The following is a 10294-nucleotide window of genomic DNA, read 5'->3' as shown; positions in this document are numbered from 1 at the left end:
CTATGACAGTTACAGGTAGAGAGTTGCATCATAAAGGACACACCCAGTAAGTTGTGAAAGGGAGTTGGCTGCATCAGAAAGGGCACACCCCCTGAGAAAGGACGCGCACCCTGAGCTTCCCGCCTGAAGACAATCAAGCAATGAATGGGGGGAGCTCTGGATCCATGTGAGGTACAACACTTCATGGAGCTTTTTCAATGTGGATTTTAGTATGATTTCTAAAATCAGCACAGATATTCAATGCCTGGTAATTTTACATGGTGTCTTTCCCTTCCGCTTGTGGTTTTTAAAAATTGCAGCATTGAAAAAGGAAGTGACGTGTTCATGCTTAGTGCATATTCCGCACCAAATCCACATCTAATGTTCCCACTGAAATGGGTAGGATTGAAAAAACCACATGGAATCTTGAAGCAGATTGATTGGTGAGCGGATGGTTTCCACATTTTTGGATCCCATTGTGAGGCACGGAGGAGGAGGTGTGATGGTGTAGGGCAGTGTTTCCCAACCAGTGTGCCTCCAGCTGTTGCAAAACTACAACTCCCAGCATGCCCACACAACCAAAGGCTGTCCAGGCATGCTGGGAGTTGTAGTTTTGCAACAGCTGGAGGCACACTGGTTGGGAAACACTGGTGTAGGGGGACGATGCAGGTGACATTGTTGGTGACTTAACCAGCATGGCTACCACAGCATTCTGTAGCGACATGCCATCTCATCTGGTTTGCTATTAGTGGAACCTTCATTTGTTTTTCAACAGGACAATTACCCAGGGGGGTAACTAGAAAAGCCTGGGCCTCATAGCAATCTTCTGAACAGCTTCCCCCCTCAAGCAACTTCCCTGCAGCTTGTCACCACACTTGACTTACAACCTCCCACCCATTCAGTCGTGTAAAAATATAAAAATAAAATGCTTACTAGCCCTGGACAGCAGGAGGAGCCAAGACTTTACGGTATGCCGCTGGGGGCTTGTTTGCCCTTGTTAAAGATGTGTGAATTTTATTCTATATTTTGTATATCTAGGATTGTAATGAGTTAACTTTTTCTACTTCCAAGTGCCCACCCACCCCCCTCTTTGTTTCAAGACTGGAGAGGAGAGAGAGGGGGGCAAAGAGCTGTGCTGTGGGAAGTGTCTGATTTCTCATCTTTCTACAGGTGTCCCATAGAGTGTGGTGGAATGCGTAGGCCAATCATATGGCTTGATGATATCAGGGGTCGAGTGGAGGGGGAACGCATGGGAACGGCGTTCCTGCACTTTTTTCATGGCAGGAACGCCATTCCCTTTCAACCTCAAGCCAGGAGAACGCAGCTGAATCAGAATCAGATTCACAGGGGGAGACGGAGCGCACTGTGCAGGGCAGGCTAAGGGAGGAGGGGCGGCTTCAGTTGAGAGGAAGCTGTCCGGTGCTGCTGCCTGCGACTGCCTCCTCTCATGGCGCCCCGCCCCCTAATGACATCATCTCCTTCACTACGAGATCATTTAGAATGTCTTTTAGAAAAGTTTGTCCTGGGATTCGAACTCATGACCTCTGACACATCAGAGGAAGGCATTTACCCTCATAGCCATGAAAGCTGTCTAGGTAGTTGCTTTAAAAAAAAAAAATAAAAAAAAAAAATAAGACTTCTACTTATACCTAGTGTACTGATACCTAGTGTACAACCATACACATGACAGCTGCCCACTGTGTATGGATGTAGCAGAGCTGGGTGTGTTGGGGCAGCTGTCATGTGTATGGTTGTACACTAGGTATCAGTACACTAGGTATAAGTAGAAGTCTTATTTTTTTTTAAGCAACTACCTCAACAGCTTTTATGGCTGTGAGGGGAAATGCCTTGCCTCTAATGTGTAGAGGTCATGAGTTCGAATCCCAGGATAATCTTTTCTAAAAGTGTTTTTTTTTTTCTGATACTTCTACTGATACCTAGTTTACTGATACCTAGTGTACAACCATACACATGACAGCTGCCCCAACACACCCAGCTCTGCTACATCCATACACAGTGGGCAAAGTTACATACAGTAGAAGTCTTATATATTTTTTTTTAAGTAACTAGCTAGACAGCTTTCATAGCTGTGAGGGCATATGCCTTGCTTCTGCTGTGTAGAGGTCATGAGATCGAATCCCAGGACAAACTTTTCTAAAAGTGTTTTTTTTTTTTTTTTTTTTGTCCGCAGCGACACAAATTACAGCATGCTAGATTTTCTGTGCTTTTTTTATTTTTTGGAGGGGGGGGGGGGGGGGTTGCAGTGGATCTTGGGTGAGTTCCCACACTTTTTTTCCCAGGACTTGACCCCTGGATATGTATATTTTATTCACTGCCTATAGAGAAGCACCTCTTTGAAGTGTCACATATGACGTAGGCAGTATTCTTGTTAGACTAAACTCCATTACAAAATGGCGATGGTAACCAGATGTTTACATTAGTTCACATTCCAAAGTAGGACCCAGTGCGCAGAAGCCAGGATGCTATCTCCTCTTTCTTATCTCTTCTTCCATTTTGACCAATGAAACAATGTTTTAGCCTCAGTGAGGACTGCCCTCTTCTGAAAATGTATATACGCTTACCCCATGTAATTAAAGTTAGTATTTAGGGTGGTTTTAACACCCTCTTAGTGACTCCACACAGTAGAATCTCCAGTAGAATGCCCCCTTAGTACCCTCCCTAATGTCCCCTTACAGCAGAGAAGCCCCTGTAGAAAATAAAAAAGTAACGCTCACCTATCCCTGTTCCCTTGATGAACAGAGCACATCATACTCACCCTAGCAGCAGGCACAATGCCATCATGCCTGCTGAGCTGAGCAGAAGAGAACACAGGCAAGGGGATGATCCCCAGCCTGTACTATCTCCTAATCAGTCCAGTGGTTGCGATAATATCACAGCATTGCATTGGCTGCTAGGGGGAGCACAGGCCGAGGAATGCTGCCATATCTGTCATCCATTACTTTGGGTGTCGGCCCGGGGCCCCCTGCTACTGCGGCCTCTGTATCAGCTGCTACATGTGTCGCAATGGTAGTTCCACCTTTGCAATGACCACAGACACATGTTTAGACTATGCAAGGGCTACTTGTGTGCTGGAGTTGACGTGTGCCAATTGACGTGTTTTGGGGCGAGTTGGACTGGAGAGTGAAGGAAAAGCACCTCTGGGAACTCCTTCGAGACTTTTGGAAACTATTCCAGGTGACGACCTCTTGCAACAGATTGACAACTTTGCACACACTTGGTATTCTCTCAAACAAAAGGGGGCTGCTGTGAAAGATCTAAAATATTAAATATAAAACATATTCTAGTTTGTTTGACACTTTTTTGTTTACTACTGAATTCCATGTGTTCCTTCATCATCTTCATGTCTTCAATATGAATCTACAATGTGGAAATTTAACAAATAAAAACATGACTGAATGGAACTGTGCCGAAATTTTGTATATTATAATACAACTCTACACAGTTAACAAATAATACCACTATACAAGTAACCAATATTATCATCATACTGTTTCTGAAAACCAATAAACCAACTAGTAAACCAATATTACCAATAAGGACACAAGCTAAATAATACCGCTAGAGCATGAGCACACATTACCACCACATAGTGACTAAATACCACCATAGTGATATTGAATAAAAATACTGAACTTAGACCAAAAGTAACACCATACTGTGACCAAAAAGTTATATGCACCAGTTCTACACAGGCACTCTGCAGGCTATAGAAGTGAATATTATACAATTATATTCAATGAGTTACAGGTGGTGTTCTATCTGATTCCAGTTGTACACTTTCCTTTTACGTCTTCATCCAGCCCAGACCGCCATAAAGACTTCTTCCAGCCAGGACATGTGCTTGCAGTGTAATACAAACACATTTTTGGCTCCTTGCCTTTCCCGCACCCTTAGTAATTATGTCCCAGAAACAGCTGCCTACGGATGGACATTTGGCTTGGCTATTTTTCTGTACCTTGTCACAACCCAAGGTTTGTTAGAAAGTTGGATCATGAGTCATAGAGAGCCACTTTCAAAAAGGTGGTTCTAGTGACATGGTTCTCTTTCCCAGAAGATACTTCTTTGCATATTATTTCCCCTTGGAGTATTGCCACTTAGTCTCCATACACGGCTGGTCTCTTTAAGGAGAGCTTGTACCCTGCCTAAGCTGTACTGACCGTTGATATACACTCATTGATAAAAATATATCACACCATGAAAGAGTTGTGGGAACCTAATGAAACTTTATCTGTGACTGTAATGATGATATACGTAAGTGATTACAATACAAGAACGAAAGGAAAAGTTTATTGGGGGAAAACCGTACAATTGAAAAGAGGCTCTAGCACCCTAATGGGCCGCATCTAGCCTGGATATAAGATGAGAAATAGTTGGGCATGGAGGCATACAGGTTCTGTAGGGTATCCTGCAGTACATTTACCCACAGATGTTGCACTTGGGCCTGTAGATCCTGCACATTCATAGTTTGCCAAAGCTGATGTTCTAGCTGTTCCCATCAATTCTCGATTGGTAATAGGTCTGATGAATGGGCAGGCCAAGGAAGTATTACAATCTGGTGGAGACATTCCTGGCAAACCCTCGCTGTGTGCGACTATCCTTCTGAAAAATTCCAGTTGGAAGCCCTGCCGAAAGGCAACACATGGCTGCAGAACATCCTGGCTAGTGAATACTTGCTGTCAAAAAAAACCAGAATTTCCTATTTTTGGTTATTTTCACTGCCAGACAGACACTATTAAAATTAATGGGCCTTTGAGAGTACCCATTTAGCAGCTGTTAAAAACTGGCACACCGTGTTAAAAAATAAAAAAGGCCTTAAATAAAAAACAATACCTCATCCACTTGCATGCGAAGGAACACTCACTCCACACTGGAGTCAGCAAGAACTGATGATCACACTGGGAGGGTCAGGTCCTGCTAACTCTAGTGTGAAGCAAGTTCTCTCGAGTGGATATTTTTTTGGGTTGCCAGCAGCAGCCAGCTTATTTACTGTGTGAGCCATTATATATGTGTATATATATATATATATAAATAATGAAGATACTGCAGGGGTTGGGATTTAAGCAAAAAAAGACAATACAATTCATTAGTTTTTAACGGCCATTAAATTATAATGCAAAATGGCCATTAAAAACTGATAAGCCAGAAAATGTATGCAAAACGACCATGAAAAATTGACAGTTTACCAGTTTTTAATGGCCATTTTAGTGCATTGTAGAGGCATGTCTACCAGTCCATCGCTCACGAAGAGGTACACTACCTAAAAGTAGCCTCTGAAATAAAAAGATTTATAGGGCAGCAGAATAAGCACATTTACTCCATTTTGTGGCAAGACTCAATGTCAGATCAGGTATCTGCCCGAGACATAACTGCATGCCAAGTTTTGCACCAATCTGAAATTTCTGTATGTCTGTGTTTTTTTTTTTTACCTTGATTTTTAGTGCCCCTAGGGGGTCTTTAACATGAGATTGTCTGATCTCTTACACCATAACCTGAAATGGCTTACTATTGCAGTCTATGAAAGAATCAGTGTGTTCCTATTAAAGAGGACCTTGCACCTGGAAAAACATTGTGAACTAAGTATCCTGACATATACAGCGGCGCCCAGGGATCTCACTGCACTTACCATTATCCCCGGGCGCCGCTCTGTTCTCCTGTTATGTCCTCCGGTATCTTCGCTCACTAAGTTATAGTAGGCGGAGACTGCCCTTGTTCTGCTGGCCAACCTCCCAGGCTGTGAGCTGTGCGCTGTGATTGGCCAGCGCTGCAGCCTAGGAGGAGGAGACGCCCAGCAGAACAAGGGCAGTCTCCGCCTACTATAACTTACTGAGCGAAGATACCGGAGGGCATAACGAGAGAACGGAGCGGCGCCCAGAGATAATAGTAAGTGCAGTGAGATCTCTGGGCGCCGCTGTATGTCAGGATACTTAGTTCACAATGTTTTTCCAGGTGAAAGGTCCTCTTTAAACTCTGCCACAAGCAGGGCTTGATAGGAACTTTGCTATGGTATGTCTAGGAACCTTCAGAAGGTCCCATGCTGCCATAGCAACCGGACAGCTCTCCCGTTCAGTCACAGGGAGTGCAGTGCTCCCAGTAAATGATCACTTAGATGCCATGGTCACAATTAATCACAGCATCTGGTGGTTAGAAGTCAGTGACTGGCGTTGGTCTCTCACCAGGAACTCTGGCACCAGGTGTCTGATATTACACCTATACACGCAAGGCTCGATACCGCAATGTGGCGGTGTATATATATGCCACAAAAAAACACCAAGAATAGCGACAAAATATATTCAAATTATCAAAAAAACATAGGGGTTCATTTATTAAGACCGGTGTTTTAGATGCCGGTCTTAATAAGCCCCTGTCCTGGATCTGCCAAAGTTGTAAGGTCGTTGGGTATGGCAGTAACTTCTGTTTAAATCATGGATTATTTGTAACCTGGATTTGTTTCAATAAAATGATAACTGTCATGTTTTCATTAAATAAAATATTTTTGAATATGTTACCGCGGCAGCAGCATTATAAATAAAGCAATCTTTAGTTTCTTCACATACCACCGTTTTCCTTGAGTTTTCCCCTTAGTTACGGCTGTCTTAAATCCTACAATATGAGGATATTCTCAAGATGGCTCCTCTGCCAGTTCTCTGAGGCCAAAACGGACTTCCCTTACACACTTGCTGTAGCCAGCAGCTCCCTGCCAGCCAATCAGATTGGATTACTGAGAGACACACCTCCTCACTCTGAAGCCTAATGCAGGCATGCAGTATGAAGGACTGCCCCCCTGTCTTCTTTTTACATTAAAGGGGTTCTACACTTTGGATAGATCATCAGCATCTGATCGGCGGGGGTCCAACACCCGGGACCCCCGCCGATCAGCTGTTTGAGAAGGCAGCAGCGTTCCAGCAGCGCCACGGCCTTCTCACTGTTTACGCAGGGCCAGTGACATCACGACTTGTATCAACTGGCCTGGGCCCGGCTAAGCTCCGTTCCCTTGAATGGAGCTTAGCCACGCCCAGGCCAGTTGATACAAGTCGTGACGTCACTGGCCCTGCGTAACCAGTAAGAAGGCCGCGGCGCTGCTGGAGCGCCGCTGCCTTCTCAAACAGCTGATCGGCGGGGGTCCCGGGTGTCAGACCACCGCCAATCAGATGCTGATGATCTATCCAGAGGACAGATCATCAGTTTAAACAAAGTGCAGAACCCCTTTAAGTTAGGAGACAAACAAGCCCTAGTAATAGTGTTTTAAAGGGAGCAGTGGCAAGGGACAGGAGACATTAATAAAAGCTGTTATTATAAAGGTAATTACAGATCTTTAAGCAATCATTGACAGACTAAGGCCGAATGTACACGGCCGTGAGCGGTCCGTGGATACAACGGGCTCGATTCCTGCCTAGAGCAGGAGCGCACGGCGTCATTGGTTGCTATGACGCCGTGCGCTCCCTGCTGCCGCAATACACTGGTATAGAATAGATCATACCAGTGTATTACTGTACTGTGGCGGCAGCAGGGAGCACACGGCGTCATAGCAACCAATGACGCCGTGTGCTCATGCTGTCAGGAGGATTCCCGGTCGGCTTTCCACGGTCCGCTCTCGGCCGCGGAACATGGCCGTGTGCATGAGGCCTAACTCAGGTATACATGCCTAGCTCTAATAAACTAGAAAAAATAAAAAAATAAATATGACAGTTATCCTTTAAGGCTACATGCACACGTCCGTTTTAAGACCAATGGTATTATTCACATGGCAGTTTTTTTGACTGTTAGTGAAAAATGGATGTAAAAAAAAAAATAGAACATGCTCTATCTTGTCCATTTTTCACTGACAGACTGCCCCCATACAATTGAATGGGTTAATTTTTAATGTCAGTTTCTCAGAAAGGCATCAGTGAAAAAGGCCCAAGGGTATGTTTTTAATAATTTGAATATAGTGTGTGGTGTCGCTATTCTTGGTGTTTTTTCAGGTGTCCGCTATGTTAAACAGCAGGCACTCTGTGACCATGGCGCCCGATTAGCCACCGAGAAAGAGTGCCTATCCTCTGGCTGGGTCATCACTATCAGATCAGTGGGGGTCCGACCCCAGCCGATCAGCTGTTAGAAGAGGCCGGCACTCTGTGAATGCCTAGGCCGTGTGAAGACACGTTCATCAGTCAGATGGCCTAGTTGCAGCTGATCATTCAGTGGGGATGCCAGGGCTCGGACCCCCACCGACGTGATCACTAATTTATTGCAAAGAATAAAGTTTAAAATGCTGTTAAAAACAAAAAAGTTCACCATTTTCTGCAGATGAAAACGGTCAGAGTATTTGCATCTGCTAAATGGACTCAAACGTGTGAATAAGCCCTAAGTATGTAAGCTTTGAGGCTGGAATTAATGCAGTCCTCCCCCACAATATCCTACATCTGCCCAGTCTAAATGGTTAAACTATTCACTGAGGTCAACGATTATTGCCTTTCACCTACTTTTTTGGGTGACACAGTTTTGAAGCAAGATGTATTTTCTAATACTTTACCCAAACCACCTTTTTGGTTTAGGTGGAGTTAATTTCAGTTCAGCTTTTCACTTGGTCTTCTACATCTTCTCGGCTTTTTCACCCTCCACACATTGTGGACTCTTGGTTTGTATGGACTGCCCTCTACTGTTCACTAGCATAATATATTCATGATACAGTTGTGTCTCAAATTTTGGTGCAAAATATTACATCTAGATCCTGATTTAACTAGTGCAATGGAAAACTGCCAGATTTCACCTTTCATTTTCCTAAGTAGCTCTGAAAAATGAAAGGCGGAATCCTGTTGGTTGCTATGAGCAACTAAGACTACTTTCAAATCTCAGGCATGTCTGATCCGACAGGCTGTTCTGACAAACGTAGGCAGGACAAAAAAAAATAAAAAAAATATTTAGCTGGCCAAAAACTTCCATTAATGCCAGAAACTGAACTGTAGAATCTGGCGAACTCCCGTAGGCTGTTCTCTGCCTAGATGGCCTGCTGGATATTTTCATCAGAGATGTGAAAGCTAGCTTAGGCCAGGTTCCCTTTGCTTCAGTTTTTTTTTCAACATGCTTCACAATTGGGCATTGCTTTGTTGAAAAGGTGCAAGGCTTAGGCTACTTTCACACCGGCGTTTTGAATTCCGTTTGTGAGATCCGTTTCAGGGATCTTACAAACGGTTAAAAACGGATCAGTTCAGCCCCAATGCATTCTGAATGGATAAGGATCCGTTCAGAATGCATCAGTTTGCCTCCGATCAGTCTCCATTCCGCTCTGGATGCGGACACAAAACACTGCTTGTCCGGCTGGCGATGCAAAGCCAAACGGATCCGTCCTGACTTACAATGTAAGTCAATAGGGACAGATCCGTTTTCACTGACACAATATGGTGCAGTTGAAAATGGATCTGTCCCCTATTGACTTTCAATAAATCAGGACAAATCCTTTTTTTTTTTTTTTTAAAGAATAATGCAAACAGATTCGTTCTGAATGCAGACACCAGACGGATCCACACCTAACGCAGGTGTGAAAGTAGCCTAAGCTGTAAAGAGCATGTGAACTAAAATCTGACTTTTTGTGCAAAACTTTTTGCCTTAAAGCGAACTTTCATGATAGGTGTTCGTCTTTGTACAACAACAAGTGTGAAGGAACAAGTTTCTTTTAGCCATATTCTGTTTCAATTGCACAGCTAGATGCATTTCACTCAAAAGCAGGAGGCCTCTCCCTTCTGTGGATTCTGCTAGCACTGTTCTGCTGTGTCCTTTACCTTACTTCCCACTAGGTTTCTATTCAGCACCAGAGCTCACAGAACAGATCAGGTATAAATCACACTTACATAAAGGCAGGAAGCCCTGTGATGTTCAGAAGCCGTGTAGAAACAGCACTTCGAACAGGCTCAGGAGCTCAGCTAGCACACACCACCATTTCCTGTGAGCTGTCTTCTGAGTCTCTGTTACCAGTGACAGATCTTGCTTGACAACAGGCAGTGGAACACAACTTGGATGCAGGCAGATTTTTTTTACATGGATTTAGAAATTTTCTAGTTACACCACTCTATTGTGTGAAAGTACAGTAACTCTTTAAAAATCTTAAAGACAACTACAAGTTATCTTAAGATCGCTACACATGAATTTTTTTATAGCTTTTATAAAATAATAATAATAATAATAATATGAATAAGGGCTCATGCACACATACATTTTTTTTCCCATGCCTGTTTTTTTTGTGTGTGGAACCATTCACTTCAATAAGGCCACAAACCTCCATCCCCACCCAAAATGACTCAGTGTGCATATGTCCACATGG

The sequence above is a fragment of the Bufo gargarizans genome, chromosome 4 (genome assembly GCF_014858855.1).
Source record: "Bufo gargarizans isolate SCDJY-AF-19 chromosome 4, ASM1485885v1, whole genome shotgun sequence".
In the NCBI taxonomy this organism is placed as follows: domain Eukaryota; kingdom Metazoa; phylum Chordata; class Amphibia; order Anura; family Bufonidae; genus Bufo; species Bufo gargarizans.
The sequence above is the reverse complement of the archived record's forward strand: the minus strand, read 5'-3'. Positions refer to the sequence as shown.